At 34.9% G+C, this 17322-nt stretch overlaps 1 long non-coding RNA gene across 1 annotated transcript in view; it reads left to right on the forward strand.

The window, feature by feature from the left end:
- Nucleotides 1-4125: 4125 nt before the first annotated feature.
- The window catches only part of LOC138850319 (uncharacterized), a 77795-nt gene continuing 64598 nt past the window's right edge, over nt 4126-17322 (forward strand). The window contains exon 1 of the long non-coding RNA XR_011390037.1: nt 4126-4581. This is a non-coding gene — a long non-coding RNA (uncharacterized lncRNA). The remainder of the gene's footprint in view (nt 4582-17322) is intronic.

Genomic DNA, 17322 nt, shown 5'->3' on the forward strand with positions numbered 1-17322 from the left:
CCTGCACCCGCATGGGAGACCAGGAAGAAGCACCTGACTCCTGGCTTTGGGTTGGCGCAGTGTGCCGGCCATTGCAGCCATTTGGGGGGTAAACCAACGGAAGGAAGACCTTTGTCTCTCTTTCTCTCTCACTCTCTAACTCTGCCTGTCAAAATAAAAAAAATATATATATATATATATAACTCTTCCATAATGAAATGCACATTCTTAGATGTTCAGTTACATGGTATTTAATTTTTTAAAAAGATTTATTTTATTTACTTGAAAGACAGAGATACAGAGAGAGATAGAGACAGAGATAAAGGTCTTCCATCCATTGGTTCACTCCCCAGATGGCTAGAGCTGCACCAATCCGAAGCCAGGAGCCAGGAGCTTCTTTAGGGTCTCCCACGTGGGTGCAGGGTCTCAAGGACTTGGACCATCTTCTACTGCTTTCCCAGGCCATAGCAGAGAGCTGGATCAGAAGAGGAGCAGCCAGAACTAGAACCAGTACCCATATGAGATGCCTGCACTTCAGGCCAGGGCTTTAACCCACTGCGCAACAGCGCTGGCCCATGGCATTTAATTAAAAAAAAAAAAAAAAAAAAAAAAAAAAAAACTTATTTTAGCATCCAATTTGGGCACCGGTTTGAGTCCAGGCTGCTCAACTTCTAGTCCAGCTCTCTGCTATGACCTGGGAAAGCAGTAGAGGATGGCCCAAGTCTTTGGGTTCCTGCACCTGCATGGAAAGACCGGGACCTGGCTTCAGATCAGCACAGCTCCAGCTGTTGTGGTCATCTGGGGAGTGAACCAGGGGATGGAAGACATCTCTGTCTTTGCCTCTCTTTCTCTGTGTAATTCTGACTTTCAAATAAATAGATAAATCTTAAAAAAAAGTTACTTTAAAGGCAGAGAGACAGAAGATAAAGACAACAGAAACAGAGAGGTGATCTCCTACTCACTGGTTCATTTCTTCTTCTTTTTTTTTTTTTTACAGGCCTTCAGGACCTAGTATTTTTTTTTTTTTTTTTTTTTTTGACAGGCAGAGTGGACAGTGAGAGAGTGAGACAGAGAGAAAGGTCTTCCTTTGCCGTTGGTTCACCCTCCAGTGGCCGCCGTGGCAGGCGTGCTGCGGCTGGCATACTGCGCTGATCCGATGGCAGGAGCCAGGAGCCAGGTGCTTTTCCTGGTCTCCCATGGGGTGTAGGGCCCAAGCCCTTGGGCCATCCTCCACTGCACTCCTGGGCCACAGCAGAGAGCTGGCCTGGAAGAGGGGCAACCAGGACAGAATCCGGCACCCCGACCGGGACTAGAACCCGGTGTGCCGGCGCCGCAGGGCGGAGAATTAGCCTAGTGAGCCGCGGCGCCGGTCTCACTGGTTCATTTCTAAAACATCTTCAATAGCCAGGTTGAAGCCCAGTGGAATCCAGGAGCTGGAAACATAATCCATCTCCCACATAGGTAGCAGGGGCCCGTCTACTCAGCCCATTACCACTGCCTCTCAGAATACACATTAGCAGGAAGCTGGAATAAGGAACAGAGCAAGAACAAAATCTAAACACTCCAATATGAGATGTGGCCATCCCACCCGGTGTCTTAGGTGTCTTAACTGCTATGCTAAGCAACCCCCACAGTTACATTGTTTCACAACTTTATGCATCTATGTTACAAAAACGTAATTTAAGATGCTTATGCCTCCATCCTGTATCTTCTCCCATCACATAGACAAACATTCTTGAGTTCTATAACCACAAGATTTTTTTTATTTTTATTTATTTTTTCCTATTCAGAATGTTCCCAAAAATGGCATCATGCCTTGTGTTCCTCTTTTTGTGATTTATCTCTCAGAATAATGTATACATGATTCACCTGTGGTTTTCATAATACTAGTTTATCTTCATTTCATAATAATGTTCAATTATGTGATTATGGCTTAATATTTAGTATTCTGGATGAATATTTAAATAATTTACACATTTGAAATAATGTGAATAAAGTTTCTCTCCCTTCCTCTGTGTGTGTGTGCATGCAAGCTTTGCTTTTTTTCCCCACAAATCATCATGCATTAGATTTTCTTGCCTTACTGCAATGGCTTATACTTGTAGTACACACACAAATGGGATAGAAATGTAATAATGAGTATCCTTGCCTTATTTCTGATCTCTGTCAAATGTGCAATGTTTCATCATTAAGGATGGCTGTTTTCTTTAGTCTATTAATAGTACTCATTAGCAAAATTTAAAAATACAAGCTGGATTCTATTTTAATTACAATTTCTGTGAATGTTTGCATTTTTTAATCAAAGTTTTACTTGATTTATTGAAATGTTCATATTTCAATTAGTGTGATAGATAAGAATGATGTCTGTAAAATCAAGCTTGCTTCCCTAGAACAAACTCAAGCTGCTCAAGTTGCTCATGATATACTATCCTTTTTCTATATTGCTGGATTCTCCTTCATAACATTCAATTAAATACTTTTCTCTGTTCTTGGAAGATATGAATGTTTCATTTTCCCTCTTGGTATTGGCTGTAGGTTTGGATATTAGGCTTATTTTGATTTCATAAAATAACTAATGAACCATTGCCTTCTCCTAATACTATCAGGTATATTATTGTAATTAGAATTTGTACTTTTTATTTGGTGTCTAAATACTTGATGATTTTCATCATTTTAAGTGTTAAATTATTGATTTGTATTTCACCCCATCCCACCCTACCCCCAAATTTATGCATATTTAATTCTAGTCTACAGTACCTCAAAACATGACTTTATTTAGAAATAGGATCATTGCAGATGAAGTCTAATAGGAGAGTTCATACTGGAGTAGGCTGGGCCTCTTGTCCAGTTTGATTGGTGTCTTATAAGAAAAGGACATTTGGACAGATCCACACACAGGGTAATTCCATTTGAAAGTAATGAACATCATAATGATGTTTCTACAATTCAATAAACACCAAAGATCACAAAGCAATGACCAGCGTGGTTAGGTGAGAAGCAGGGTGCATTTCCTCTGTCACACCCCTCAGAAGGAATCAACTCTGTTAAAACCTTCATCTTGGACTCTTTTGTCCAGAACTATGAGGCAATAGATTTCTATTGTTCAAACTACTCAGACTGTGATTTTGTAATGCAGACCAAGGGAATTTTAATATCTTAGACAATGTATTGTATTTCTGACATATGTCATATAATCTTCCATTCTACTCAATTTGTTATGACTATACTTGCTGCTCCAGGAACATTTAATAATATTTGTGCTGCCTCAGAGTGCTGGCAAATGCTATGCCTCTGTCCATAATTATCCATCCTTCCTGGTCTTTCTACAGAGTCATAGAGGGACTGCTCAAGTGCAATATCCATCTCTAATATCTTTACAACTAACATATACTGATATAACCATCTTGAACTAAAATATTGGTTTATGTATGATTCCATTTATAGAAAATTCTAGAAAAGTATTGTACAGAAACAGGAAGTAGATCAATAGTTTCTCACCAGTAGAGAGAAATTATGAAAACTTGGGAATATAAAAAGCCACAAGGTAACTTTTGAGGGTGATGAATATATTGGTTTCATTACAACGATGGTTTCAATAGTATATGCACAAGTTAGAAATTATGAAATTGTACAATAATTTTACAGTTTATTTTATACCGACTGTATCTCTAACATATGTTTAAAATATGAAGAACATAAAGAACAGAGAAGGAAATACTTGGCTCCTTTGATCACAGTTTGATAATTTATGAGACAACATGGATTCTAAAAATGTTTGCTAGACCTCACAGGACAAATATCAAAAAGAAATTTAAAGATCATGTTAATATTTTATGGTATTTTAAAATATTTTATGGTATTTTAAAAATAATTATTACCTCTCCAGTTTCATCTCATGTTATACTCAAACTCAATATATTTATATATGTGAATATTTCACCTGTTCAGTATAAAAAAGAAAAACATTTTCATGTAAGGTTTATCTTCCTATTCAAAATATAACATTTTACAAAGTAAAGAATTTGAAGATAATTGGATAAATTTAAAATTAAAAGGATTTTTAACTGTAATTTTTCATGCAAGAAATTCATGCTAATTCTCAATAAATTATAAATGTGATGGGGTTCAAAGACATTTTTATGTTAAGTGTCAGGGACTCAAACAAGATGTTTTTAATGAATCACTGCCCTTCAAAAATAAATTGAAAATAGCTAGGCTGCAAATTTCTGATGAAACATTAGACAAAAAAAAAAAAAGTACTACGGATGATAGAAGGAATCATCAGCTTGGAAAATCTAATACAAGAATACTTTGAAAATTTCATCAAAAAGTTTATGGAAATTGTGTATTATGAAAAAACCTGTATCTGGATAGTTTGAAGTACTCCAGAGGTCCTACATAGGGAGTAGGTGCACAGTGACTCCCGTTGTTGATTTAACAGTTGACACTCTTATTTATGACGTCATTAATCACCCGACGTCAGTAATCAGCTCTTGTCATGAGCTGCCAAGGCTATGGAAGTCTCTTGAGTTCGCTGACTCCGATCTTATTTAGACAAGGCCATAGTCAAAGTGGAAGTTCTCTCCTCTCTTCTGAGACAAGGTACCTCTTTCTTTGATAGCCTGTTCTTTCCGCTGGGATCTCACTCACAGAGATCTTTCATTTAGGTCATTTTTCTCTCTGTCTCTCTCTCTCATCTTTTTGTCTTTTGCTCTTTCTCTGTAACTGACTTTTGAAAAGTGAGTACATTTTCTAAAGTGCAAAAAGATTGTTAAAATTTACTAAACAACTATGATCTTCTTGATTTTTGTTGCATTTAAAGTTCAAAAGCTATTTTTCAAGGAGAACTGAAAGGTACGAAGCAGATTTCTACTCTTTTTAATTGTTTGTACTTGAGATACTATATTCCATTTCAAATTGCCAGGAGGATCTTCTCTTTGCATTTTTATTCAAGAACAGTTACATTGCTTTGGAATTATTAGGCCTTGACAGCTGTACATAAAGCTGAAATAATGGGATTTGGCATCTGAAATCTCCTTAATCTTCTTTCATCAATACAGCTATAATAATTGAAAATGTCAAGCTAAAATGATTGCAAGCTACAGACATCTGTCACTTATAACCATAAAAATATATCTTTGATTACTAAATGTATGCATCATTTGGAAGCCTATTAGAGAAAGCATAATTATTTGCAAAGCTTAGAAAAGCATCATTTATAGTAATTACATATAAATAATAAAATATGAAACTAATTTGGAAAGAAAATCTAAAATCATCTTTCATAAAATATATACATATTCACTTATTGCTGGGCAAAAATATGTTATTGTACTTAAATAAATTAAATAGGTGAGTGATAACATAAGTGATATTTCATTGTACCCTGAAAGTGGGAAATTACTATATGTCCTGGTTTTCAGACCTATACATATCAAAACAAACCCTTTGATTTGTAAAAATTTATGAATATTTTAATTTATGAATTAATTTATGAATCTTAAAAATTTATGAATTCTTTTAAATATGTTTCAAAATAATTTAATAATTGTTTCTTATTACGTTTTTCTGGTAAATTATAACTCTTTAATATTTTATGTTATAATTGTTATAGCTACTGTGCCATTATGGTTACATAAAAATATATTGAACCCCTTATATACAGCAAATTTTTACAGTTTTTGATAATTCTATTAGTCTGTTCATAAACAATTTTTTTGTTTTTCATGTAGACAAATAAATTATATGAGAAAAAAGGTATTTATGCTTCATCATTTCCAGTTTTAAAATCCATTTTCTTTTTATAGTGCTAATTTGGACATTTAGTTGTTTCATTAAGAAACTATTAGTGCCTATCTTTGTAATAATGTTTCCAATAGTTTTCAGTGAAGTGATGCATGTTCAATGAGTATTTTGAAACTGCAGATTAAATCAGTGCCTGAGATCTTGATTTTCCATTAAGACAACATAGGCAGAGACCTAACTAACCTGCGATTGGATTCCTGATGTACAAAAATTATCAGGGAATAAGATTGTGTTTTTTATCAGCTAACTAATTTTGTAATAGTGGTAAGTGACAAAAGTTAGTTTTGAGTAAGTTTGAGAAGGTTGATACATTGAAGGATCTCTTTAATCTAAGATGTCAAATGTAGGGTTATAGAACTAATCATACTATTGCCTTACTACACTTTCAGTATCTAGTATAAGCTCACTCTTATTCATGATATAAATAACTTATTTTCTTTTTACTCTTTGCAGTTCTGGAAAGAGTTTTATCTATTTCTTTTTCAAAGATTGCTTTTTAATTTTTTTATTTTTGTATTTTATTTTATTTTTATCTTATTTCAATTTCCTGCCTTTTCTCAATTTTATAGAAATTTGAGCTTATCTTTATTGTGTCCTTGTCTTAGTAGAATTTCAATTTAATCTGTTCTCTTTCCAGTTTTTCTCTTGCTATTTTCTCTTTATGATTTCCATGAAGTAGAAATGGATCGACATCATTGTACTGAACTCCTTTGTAAGATTTATTTATTTATTTGAAAGTCAGAGAGGGGAAAGGGGGAGAGATTGTGAGAGAGAAAGAAGGAAAGGGAGAGGGAGAGAGACTCTTTTGCATCTAATATTCTGTATATACTTAAAATATAGTCTTCCATTCCATAGATTGTCTCCTTCCTATTATGCTATTTTTCTTTGCTATTCAGAGGTTTTATTGTTTGGTGTACTTCTTTATTATTGGATTGTTGCCTTTGATTTTCATGTTAAATACAGGAAATCATTATCAAGACAAATGTCATGAAAATTTTCCCTTATATTTTTCCTGGATGTTTTACAGTTTGAGGTTTTTTTTAAGATTTATTTTATTTATTTGAAAGACAGAGTTACAGAGAGAGGTAAAGACAGAGAGAGGTCTTCCATCTGCTGGTTCACTCTCCAAATGACCACAATGGCCGGAGCCGTGGCAGTCCGTGGGCAGGAGCCAGGAGCCAGGAGCCAGGAGCCAGGAGCTTCCTCCAGGTCTTTACAAGCGGGTGCAGGGACCCAAGGACATGGGCCATCCTCCACTGCTTTCCCCATAGCAGAGAGCTGGATCAGAAGAGGAGTAGCCGGGACAACTGGCACCCATATGGGATGCTGGCACTTCAAGCCAGGGCTTTAACCCCCTGCACCACAGTACTGCTCCCAGTTTGGGGTCTTATGTTTAGGTCTTTAGTCCATTTGGAGTTGGTTTCTGTGTATGGTGCAAGATAAGAGTCTAATTTGATCTTTTGCCTATGGACATGAATTATAAAAAAATGTTGAACATATTATCCTTTACATGGTGTGTGTTCTACGCATCTTTTCCAAAGGTCAGAGGATTGTATAAGTATGAATTTATTTCTAGGTTTTTATTCTCTGTCATTGGTTTGTATTTTTTTTCTTCACACCAGTATCAAATGCTTTAATTACTGTGGCTTGCAATGTATTTTGAAATCAATGAGCCCAATGCCTCTAGTGTTGTTCTTCCTCAAGATCATTTTCATTTTTCTCCTTTTTAAAAAATACTATTGAGATTTCATTAGCGACTTCATTGCATATGTGAATCTCTTGGGTAATATGAACCTTTAAACAACATTATTTCTTCCAGGCTATGAACACTTCATATTGTTCTATTTGTTTGTATCTTGTTTAAGGTCTTTATTAATGTTTTATGGTCTCAGTGTTTATGCTTCTGACCTACTTGGTTAAATTTGTCTCTAGGTACAGGATATTATTCTTTTTGGTGTAGATATAAATTGAACTGTTTTCCTAAATTCTTTGTTGGGGTATTTCATTGGTAGTGTGCTAAAATATAAGTAATTTTCATGTATATATATATGTGTGTGTATTTTTGCAAACTCTATCTTTATGTAATTTGTCCATGAGATCTAAGAGTTTTTGTTTTGTTTTGTTTCATTTTGTTTCAAGAAATTTTTAGAGTTTCTTATACAGAGTTAATGATGTTGAATTTTGTCAAATAATTTTTCTTAATCTATTGAGATGATCATGTAACTTTGTTCTGTTAGTGTGATCTATCACTGATTGATATGTGTATGCTGAGCCATGCTTGCATGCCAGGGATAAATCCCACAGCATATGATATTTTAATGTGCCATTAATTTGTTTGTTAGCATTTTTAGAGCTATTTACATATATACATTTTCAGAAATATTTCCCTATAGTTCTTTTTCTTATGGTTGCTCTGTGTGATTTTCATACCAGGATAATATTGGCTTCATAAAATGAGTTTGAAAATTTTCCATCTTTTTCCCCATTTTTGAAAGAATTTGAAAAAGAATTGGGGGGGCCAGTGCCGTGGCACATTAGGTTAATCCTCTGCCTGTGGTGTCAGTATCCCATATGGGCACCGGTTCTAGTCCTGGATGCTCCTCTTCCAATCCAGCTCTCTGCTGTGGCCTGGGAAGGCAGTATAAGATGGCCCAAGTCCTTGGGCCCCTGCACCTGCATGGGAGAGCAGGAAGAAGCTCCTGGTTCCTGGCTTCAGATGGGCGCAGTTCCAGCTATTGCGGCCATTTGGGGAGTGAATCAACAGAAGGAAGACCTTTCTCTCTGTATCTCCCTCTCACTGTCTGTAACTCTACCTCTCAAATAAATAAAGTCTTTAAAAAAAAAAAAAAGTAAAAGAATTGGGAGTCATTCTTATTTAATTGTTGGGTAGAATTCCCCAGTGAAGCCATTCAGCCTTGGCCTTTTCTTTATTAGGTGGTTTTTGATTATTCATTCCATGTCCCTGGAGTTATAGGTCTGTTCCTTCCATTTGCTGTCTTGGTGCCTATTTTGTACTTTTTTTAGTTATCTGAAATGTAAAATTAAGTTTTTTGAGTTTTTGTCACTTAATATAGGTGATTGTTGCTATTACTTCCATTGTGATACTGATTTTGTTGCATTTTAGGTTTTCATTTACATTTATTTCTTCTTGTTTTCTAATTTTCTTTTTTGTTTCTTTTTTGACTCAATGGTTGTTCAAAAATGTCTTGATTAATTTTCTAATGTATGTGAATTTTCCAGTTTTTTTGTATTGATTTTTAGTTTCATTCTGCTTTGAGAAAAGTTATTTGATGATCTCAGTCTTAATTTTTAGCCATTATTCTGTTATCTAAGATATGATATCTTCTGCAGAAAGACTTGAAGAGCACCTGGAAAGAATATATATTTGTTGCTCTTTGGTGGAATGTGTATATGTATATGGAAAGTCTATTTGACCTAAATTATAGCTCAAATTCATTATTTTTCTATTGCTTTTCTATAGAGATATTCTGTCCATTATTGAAAATGAGGCCTTTAAGTCTGCTACTATTATGTATTTCTACATTTCTTTCTTCATTTATATCAATGTTTGCTTTATATACTTTGGTATCTGAATGTGGAACTGATCATCTGTTGAGAATTTGGTTGCCATTCAGCATCTTCCTGGTCCTTTTCTTTTTTTCTTTCTCTTGCTCATGTACCTAATTTCTTCTTTTATGTCTTTGCTCACCTTAAGCATAATTAATTTACAATCTTAAACAATTTTTTCTTTTCAGAATATAAGCAATGCACTTATTTATTATTTGAGTATCAGTGCTATTGTTCACATTAAGGAAATGGCTTGTCTGAAATCATTAACATTGTCTTTGATAACTAAAGTGGATCTGAATCAGAAAGGGAGTTCTAGTAAAATATCGATCCTGCGAGAGAAGAGAGTGAATTACCTGTCCATGAACAACTCATTTGGAAATGCACTGAGGAATATCCCAGGCACTCAAAGTATGAATGGAAAAAATAATGCAAATAATTCAGTGATCAAGAAACAGATTACCATAATCAGCTAAATGACGATGAATTGGGGAATCTAGAAGACATGGACAGATTCCTGGACACATACAATCTACCAAAATTGAGTCATGAAGACATAGAACACCTAAAGAGATCAATAATCAAGACAGAGATTGAATCAGTAATAAAGACCCTCCCAAAACAAAGAAAAGCACAGGAGCAGATGGCTTCACTGCTGGATTCTACCAGAAATTTAAAGAAGAGCTAATTCTAATTCTTCTCAAGCTATTCAAAACCATTGAAAGGAAGGATATCCTCTCAAACTCCTTCTATGAACCTATCATTACATTAATTCCTAAACCAGAAAAAGAAACAACAGAGAAAAAGAACTACAGATCAATTTCCTTGATGAATATAGATGCAAAAATCATCAACAAAATGCTAGCCAACCAAATCCAATAACACATCAGAACAATCATATACTTGGACCAAGTGGGATTTATCCCTGCTATGCAGGGATGGTTCCACCATCACAAATGAATTGATCTTATACATCACATTAACAAACTGAAGAGCAAAACCCATATGATTATCTCAATAAATGAAAACACTTGATAAAATAGAACATCCTTTCATGATGAAAACTAAGGAAAATTGTGTATAGAAGGAACATTCCTCAACGCAATTGAGGCAATCTATGACAGACACAATCCAGCATCTTACTGAATCAGGAAAAATTGAAGTCATTCCCAATAAGATCCAGAACCAGACAAGGATGCCCACACTCAACATTGTTATTCAATATAGTTCTTGAAATTATAGTCAGAGCCATCAGGCTAGAAAAGGAAATCAAAGGGATATAAATTAGGAAGGAGGAAGTCAAACTATCCCTATTTGCAAATAAATTGATTCTATATATAGGGAATCCAAAATAATCCACTAAGAGACTACTGAAGCTCATTAAAGAGTTTGGTAAAGTAGCAAGGATATAAAATCAACACACAAAAGTCAATAGCCTTTGCATATAGAGACAATGCCATAGCTAAAAAAGAACTTCTTTTTTTTTAACTTTTATTTAATGAATATAAATTTCCAAAGTACGGCTTATGGATTACAATGCCTTCCCCACAATAACGTCCCTCCCACCCTGCAACCCTCCCCTTTCCCATTCCCTCTCCCCTTCCATTCACATGAGGATTCATTTTTAATTCTCTTTATATACAGAAGATCAGTTTAGCATACATTAAGTAAAGATTTCAACAGTTTGCTCCCACACAGAAACATAAAGTGAAAAATAATAGATGATTTTTTAAATGATGATGAAATCAGATCAGACCTATTGTCATGTTTAATCCCAGTGAGAGTCAAGTTGGGAATTGCTAATTTCTTCTTCTTTTTTTTTTTTTAACAGAAGATCAGTTTAGTATACATTAAGTAAAGATTTCAACAGTTTGCACCTCCATAGAAACACAAAGTGAAATATACTGTTTGAGTACTCGTTATAGCATTAAGCCTCAATGTAGAGCACATTAAGGACAGAGATCCTACATGAGGAGTAAGTGCACAGTGACTCCTGTTGTTGACTTTACAAATTGACACTCCTGTTTATGGCATCAGTAATCTCCCTATGCTGCAGTCATGAATTTCCAAGGCTATGGAAGCCCCTTGAGTTCTCTGACTCTTATCTTGTTTAGACAAGGTCATAGTCAAAGTGGAGGTTCTCTCCTCCCTTCAGAGAAAGGTACCTCCTTCTTTGAAGACCTGTTCTTTCCACTGGGATCTCACTCGCAGAGATCTTTCATTTAGGTTTTTTTTTTTTTTTTTTGCCAGAGTGTCTTGGCTTTCCATGCCTGAAATAGCCTCATGGGCTTTTCAGCCAGATCGGAATGCCTTTAGGGCTGATTCTGAGGCCAGAGTGCTGTTCAGGACATCCACCATTCTATGAGTCTGCTGAGTATCTCACTTCCCATGTTGGATCACTCTCCCCTTTATTTATTCTATCCGTTAGTATTGGCAGGTACTAGACTTGTTTATGTGCTCCCTTTGACTCTTAGTCCTTTCATTATGATCAGTTGTGAACTGAAATTGATCACTTGGACTAGTGAGATGGCATTGGTACATGCCACCTTGATGGGATTAAATTGGAGTCCCCTGGTATGTTTCTAACTCTACCATTTGGGGCAAGTCAACTTGAGCATGTCCCAAATTGTACATCTTTTCCCTCTCTTATTCCCACTCTTATGTTTAACAGGGATCACATTTCAGTTAAATTTCAAAACTTAAGAATAACTGTGTATTAATTACAGAATTAAACCAGTCATATTAAGTAGAACAGACAAAAAAAACTACTAAGAGGGATAATGTATTAAGTTGTTCATTAACAGTCGGGCTATGCTGATCAAGTCACCGTTTCTCATAGTGTCCATTTCACTTCAACAGGTTTCTTTTTTGGTGTTCAGTCAGTTGTCACCAATCAGGGAGCACATATGGTATTTGTCCCTTTGGGACTGGCTTAGTTCACTCAGCATGATGTGTTCCAGATTCTTCCATTTTGTTGCAAATGACTGGATTTCGTTGTTTCTTACTGCGGTATAGTATTCTAAAGAGTACATATCCCATAATTTCTTTATCCAGTCTGCCGTTGATGGGCATTTAGGTTGGTTCCAGGTCTTGGCTATTGTGAATTGTGCTGCAATAAACATTAGGGTGCAGACCACTTTTTTGTTTGCCAATTTAAATTCCTTTGGGTAAATTCCACGGAGTGGGATGGCTGGGTCGAACGGTAGGGTTATATTCAGGTTTCTGAGGAATCTCCAGATTGACTTCCATAGTGGCTTGACCAGTTTGCATTCCCACCAACAGTGGGTTAGTGTCCCTTTTTCCCCACATCCTCGCCAGCATCTGTTGTTGGTAGATTTCTGAATGTGAGCCATTCTAACCGGGGTGAGGTAAAAAAGAAATTCTAAGATCAACTTTATTCACCATAGCTAAAAAAATAAAGAACCTTGGAATACATTTAACCAAGGAGGAGAAATATTTGTACAATAAAAATTATAAAATATTAAAGAAAATAATAGAAGAAGAAGGCATAAAAAAGTGTTAAAATCTTCCATGTTCTTGAATTGGAAGAATCCATAATATTAAAAGCAATTTATAGATTCAGTGTGATCCCAATCAAAGCAAAAATAAATAGTAATTCTCTAATCATTATAATTAGTGTTTCTATATGTTAAAATAATTGATATTGTGTTTTTTATTTCTCTTAAATGTAACATAATGTTTCATTGTCATTAGGTTAATCATTTACGTGATTTTGAAATAGTTAAAAATTCCTACAAGGTCTTTCCTAAATTCAGATAGTTATCTACACAAATATATTTACTTCTGTCTTAAAATTGTTGTTTAAGTAATTATACTGTTAATTTATTGTAACTAAATTTATGTTTAGTAACCAAATTTTAAAATTCAAGAGTTGCTATCATCTACTTGACATTATAGTATTAACTCTGGAAGTAAGAATCTTATTTATATATATTAAGCTATGCATATCTATACTACATCAATGAACATTGATTGTTAATCTAAATGATTAGCTGCAGTTATTTTAATAGTCTTTCTTTATTTGCCTCTGTAATTTCTGTCTCTGTTATAAATGGATGGAACCATTTTTTTATTTGTGAAGATGCTAACATATGTTCTAGGTATACTGTTACTGGAAAAACATAATCTGTTATATTGGATCTTGATTTGACTATCAAATATCGGACATTTCAAGACTTTTTTTCTATAAACAGGTTTCTGAAAATGTAATTATCAGGTGCTTTGGGTTCTAGTTGTTAAGGTTCTTATTAAATGGTCTATTATTCAATACTCAGATGAATCTGTATAGTCACAAACACTAACTTAAACTAGAAAATATTAGGATAATTGACTCAGATGAACCTATAAGAAAGAAAATAACAAATTATTTTATGTTATTATCTGCTGACATACTGGCATTTTTTTTTTTGACAGGCAGAGTGGACAGTGAGAGAGAGAGAGACAGAGAGAAAGGTCTTCCTTTTTACTGTTGGTTCACCCTCCAATGGCCACTGCGGCTGGCGCGCTGTAGCCGGCACACAGCTCTGATCTTAAGCCAGGAGCCAGGCACCTTCACCTGATGCCCCGACCGGGAATAGAACCCAGTGTGTTGGCGCAGCAGGCTGAGGATTAGCTTATTGAGCCACAGCACCGGCGCACACTGGCATTTTTGATATTTTAAATAGATAACCATAAAGGATCTGAGCAGAAGGACATGGTCTGATTTTCTGTTTCACAAGAGTTACTTTGACAATAAGCTTGATATAGCTTTATAGTCTTAAGAACATGAGTATAGAAACCATTTAAAAAGCTATTGAAGGATTATTGGCCAGCACCGCAGCTCAATAGGCTAATCCTCTGCCTTGCGGCGCCAGCACACCGGGTTCTAGTCCTGGTCGGGGCGCCGGATTCTGTCCCGGTTGCACCTCTTCCAGGCCAGCTCTCTGCTGTGGCCAGGGAGTGCAGTGGAGGATGGCCCAGGTGCTTGGGCCCTGCACCCCATGGAAGACCAGGAGAAGCACCTGGCTCCTGCCATCAGATCAGTCCAGTGTGCCGGCCGCAGCGTGCCAGCCGTGGCGGCCATTGGAGGGTGAACCAACGGCAAAGGAAGACCTTTCTCTCTGTCTCTCTCTCTCTCACTGTCCACTCTGCCTGTCAAAAAAAAAAAAAAAAAAAAAGATTATTGGCACAAGATGGTGGTGTAGGTAGTTGTGATGCAAAATGGTAAATTGTTCATATTTCAATGGTTTGCATATAGATTATAAAAGAGAAATGTCAAAGATGTTTCCAAATCTATTTACCTGTCTTGTTTCTATGTTTTCGTAGTTATGGATTTTCATTTCCTTATTTACTTGTTTACTTATTTTTTTTCTGAGAAATTAAAGGATAAAAATTCAACTTAATTAAGGTAGGAAAGAGCACAGGTTTGTGAGAAGGGATATAATTAGAGATTCATTTTTGAATAGCTTGCATTTAAAATATCTACTATCCATACAAATAACATTTAAGTGTAGATAGTGAATATTGGGGTTCAGTGAGAGATATCTATTGAGGATGTATACTCTACAATTACAAGTATATAGCAATTTACTTCTCAGGTTATGAGCCTGGATCTGATCCAAGACAGTGAATATGGAGTTGAGAATTCAATGACATGGCCCCAGGACATGATAGTTTTAAAGATGTAAAAAATAAGAGGACTAACAAGAATACCTTAATGGGAAAGGGGAAAGTCAGGAAACCTACTGCTTCAACACTGTTCATTTTTCTATATGTGAAATCCTGTATGCCACTTTTGCACCAGAATCATTGTGGGAGAAATTTCATAAAGCATGCCCCAAGAACAAAAATATTAACAGATATAATAAAGCTTATGAATACTTAAGTAAAAATTCTCATTAAAATAAATAACGAATACAGTAGTAAGCCTGGATTTTCTATATTACTTTTTATAACACTGTTGACCTCAAATAAACAGGCTGTCACTTCAACCACAGATTAGTTTTCACAAAATTGAAGCTATTTAAATCACATTTCTAAAGGAATTGAAGTGGAAGGTGCCAAATGGATACATAATTAACCTAAGGAAGCTTGACTCAGACTTAAAAATAAGTAACTGACCAAGTCTTTTATTTATTCATTCCCATAATCATGCACTAACATTAATAATTAATTTAACTATGCCACAAGTGAAAATTTCACGGGAGTAAATGGGACTGAGCTGAAGTGAGGACCAAAGTAAGACATAAATATAGTGTGGTCTTCATCCTGTGATTTAAAGAATGACAAACAAATTGCCAAGTGAACAACCAAGTGGTTCATATAATAGGGAATGTTAGGAGGATTTTGGCACAAAAAGTCTCATAAAAGACAATCATTACTGTGTCTGGAACAAGAGGGAGAAAATAAATTCATCTCTAACACAACGGTTTTAGCCAGGTGGCAGGATGATAGAAGATATAGATAGTTCTTGGAAGGCTTTTATGAATATATATGTAACGTAATCAACTTTGTTCTTCATAAAGATAGCATCAATAAGTTCCATAGTCAATTCATTAAACTGGGAACAAATATCAATCAATCTGGCTGTTTGACATCATGTAGACAACATAACTGGTTGATTGACTGAGTACTTCAGATTTCCAGATAGCTGTTTTGACATGTGTATATGTAACCTCTAAATAAAAATGGTATTTTTAGCATGCCTGATTTCATCCATAATTCTTTGTGGCAGCTATCTTTCAAAGCAAATTCTATCACAAATCAAACAAGGACAAATTATATGTATACCTATGCATATGTATATACAAGTTTAAAGTTACATTGTGATGAAGATAAATTCAGGAAATTGCATAAGATAAAAATGACATTGATAACTAAACAAAAAACTTAAAATATATCACGAGCTTATTTTGAAGAAGAAGTTAAGGATGATAGAACAAGAATTCAGGATGCATGTTATGTAATACAATTGATGTGATTTTGATCTCCCTGCCTCTTTGTCAATTGGTAATTTGCTTATTTTTATGTATAAAATGCTATGTTAGAAAAACTGGTTCATGTTTTCTTGACTACTTATAGCAATAAGTCTAGTTTGAATAAGCTATTATGCTGATCATCAGGAATAAGAGAAAGTACAATGGAAAGGAATTTATGAGAGCTAGACTTAGATTTGAGTTAGATGGTAATATCTGATTCTATAGTAAGAAGCAACTTTACAGCAAACATAATAGAAGTCAAGTTCTCAGCACTTTAATTGAATAACACAGAAGAATTTTGGAGTTTATAGTTTTAATGAAGTCTAACAACAACACAATCATTAGTTACAAATGAAGCAGCATCTGGTTAGTGGAAATGAGAGGTTTGAGAGAGAGAGATTGGAGTATACGTTTTCACAGTTACCTATTGATTCCTTTTATTTTTTGTTCATGTATTTATAAATAAATTGAATTGTTTCACAAGATGTTTTGCCTGAAATTTGTCCAATAAATTATCCACAAAAATTATTGAAATAAAAATAAGTCTAATGAATATTTTTATATTGTTTGAAATAATTTTGTCCTACAGACATTTGGGGTGAAAATTCACCAGATCATGTAAACTTAAATATGGAAGAATAAGTTAAACAAAATGTGGAGCTATAAGGAAAATATGTAATACAGGTGCTGGGAAAGTAAAAAAAAAATAGTATTCAAGCATGATATGGATCTTAAATTTCTTTAGGATAGTGGTCTCAAGTGTTTGCCATGTACTCTGCCTCTTCTTGTCACTGGCCTTTTCCCTTAATACTGTGTAAGATGCTCTAAAATAGTCTTTAAAATAATGGTGGTCAAACAGCCTCGGTTTGTGCCTCCTATGTGCTATAATAATGATATTCGTTCTCTCTCACAAAATTTCAGTTTGGTGGCTAAACAATTTGACCACCTATTTATAATAAGTAGCAGCTTCAACATTTCTTGTCGTGCACTGAGC

The sequence above is a fragment of the Oryctolagus cuniculus genome, chromosome 7 (genome assembly GCF_964237555.1).
Source record: "Oryctolagus cuniculus chromosome 7, mOryCun1.1, whole genome shotgun sequence".
Classification (NCBI taxonomy): domain Eukaryota; kingdom Metazoa; phylum Chordata; class Mammalia; order Lagomorpha; family Leporidae; genus Oryctolagus; species Oryctolagus cuniculus.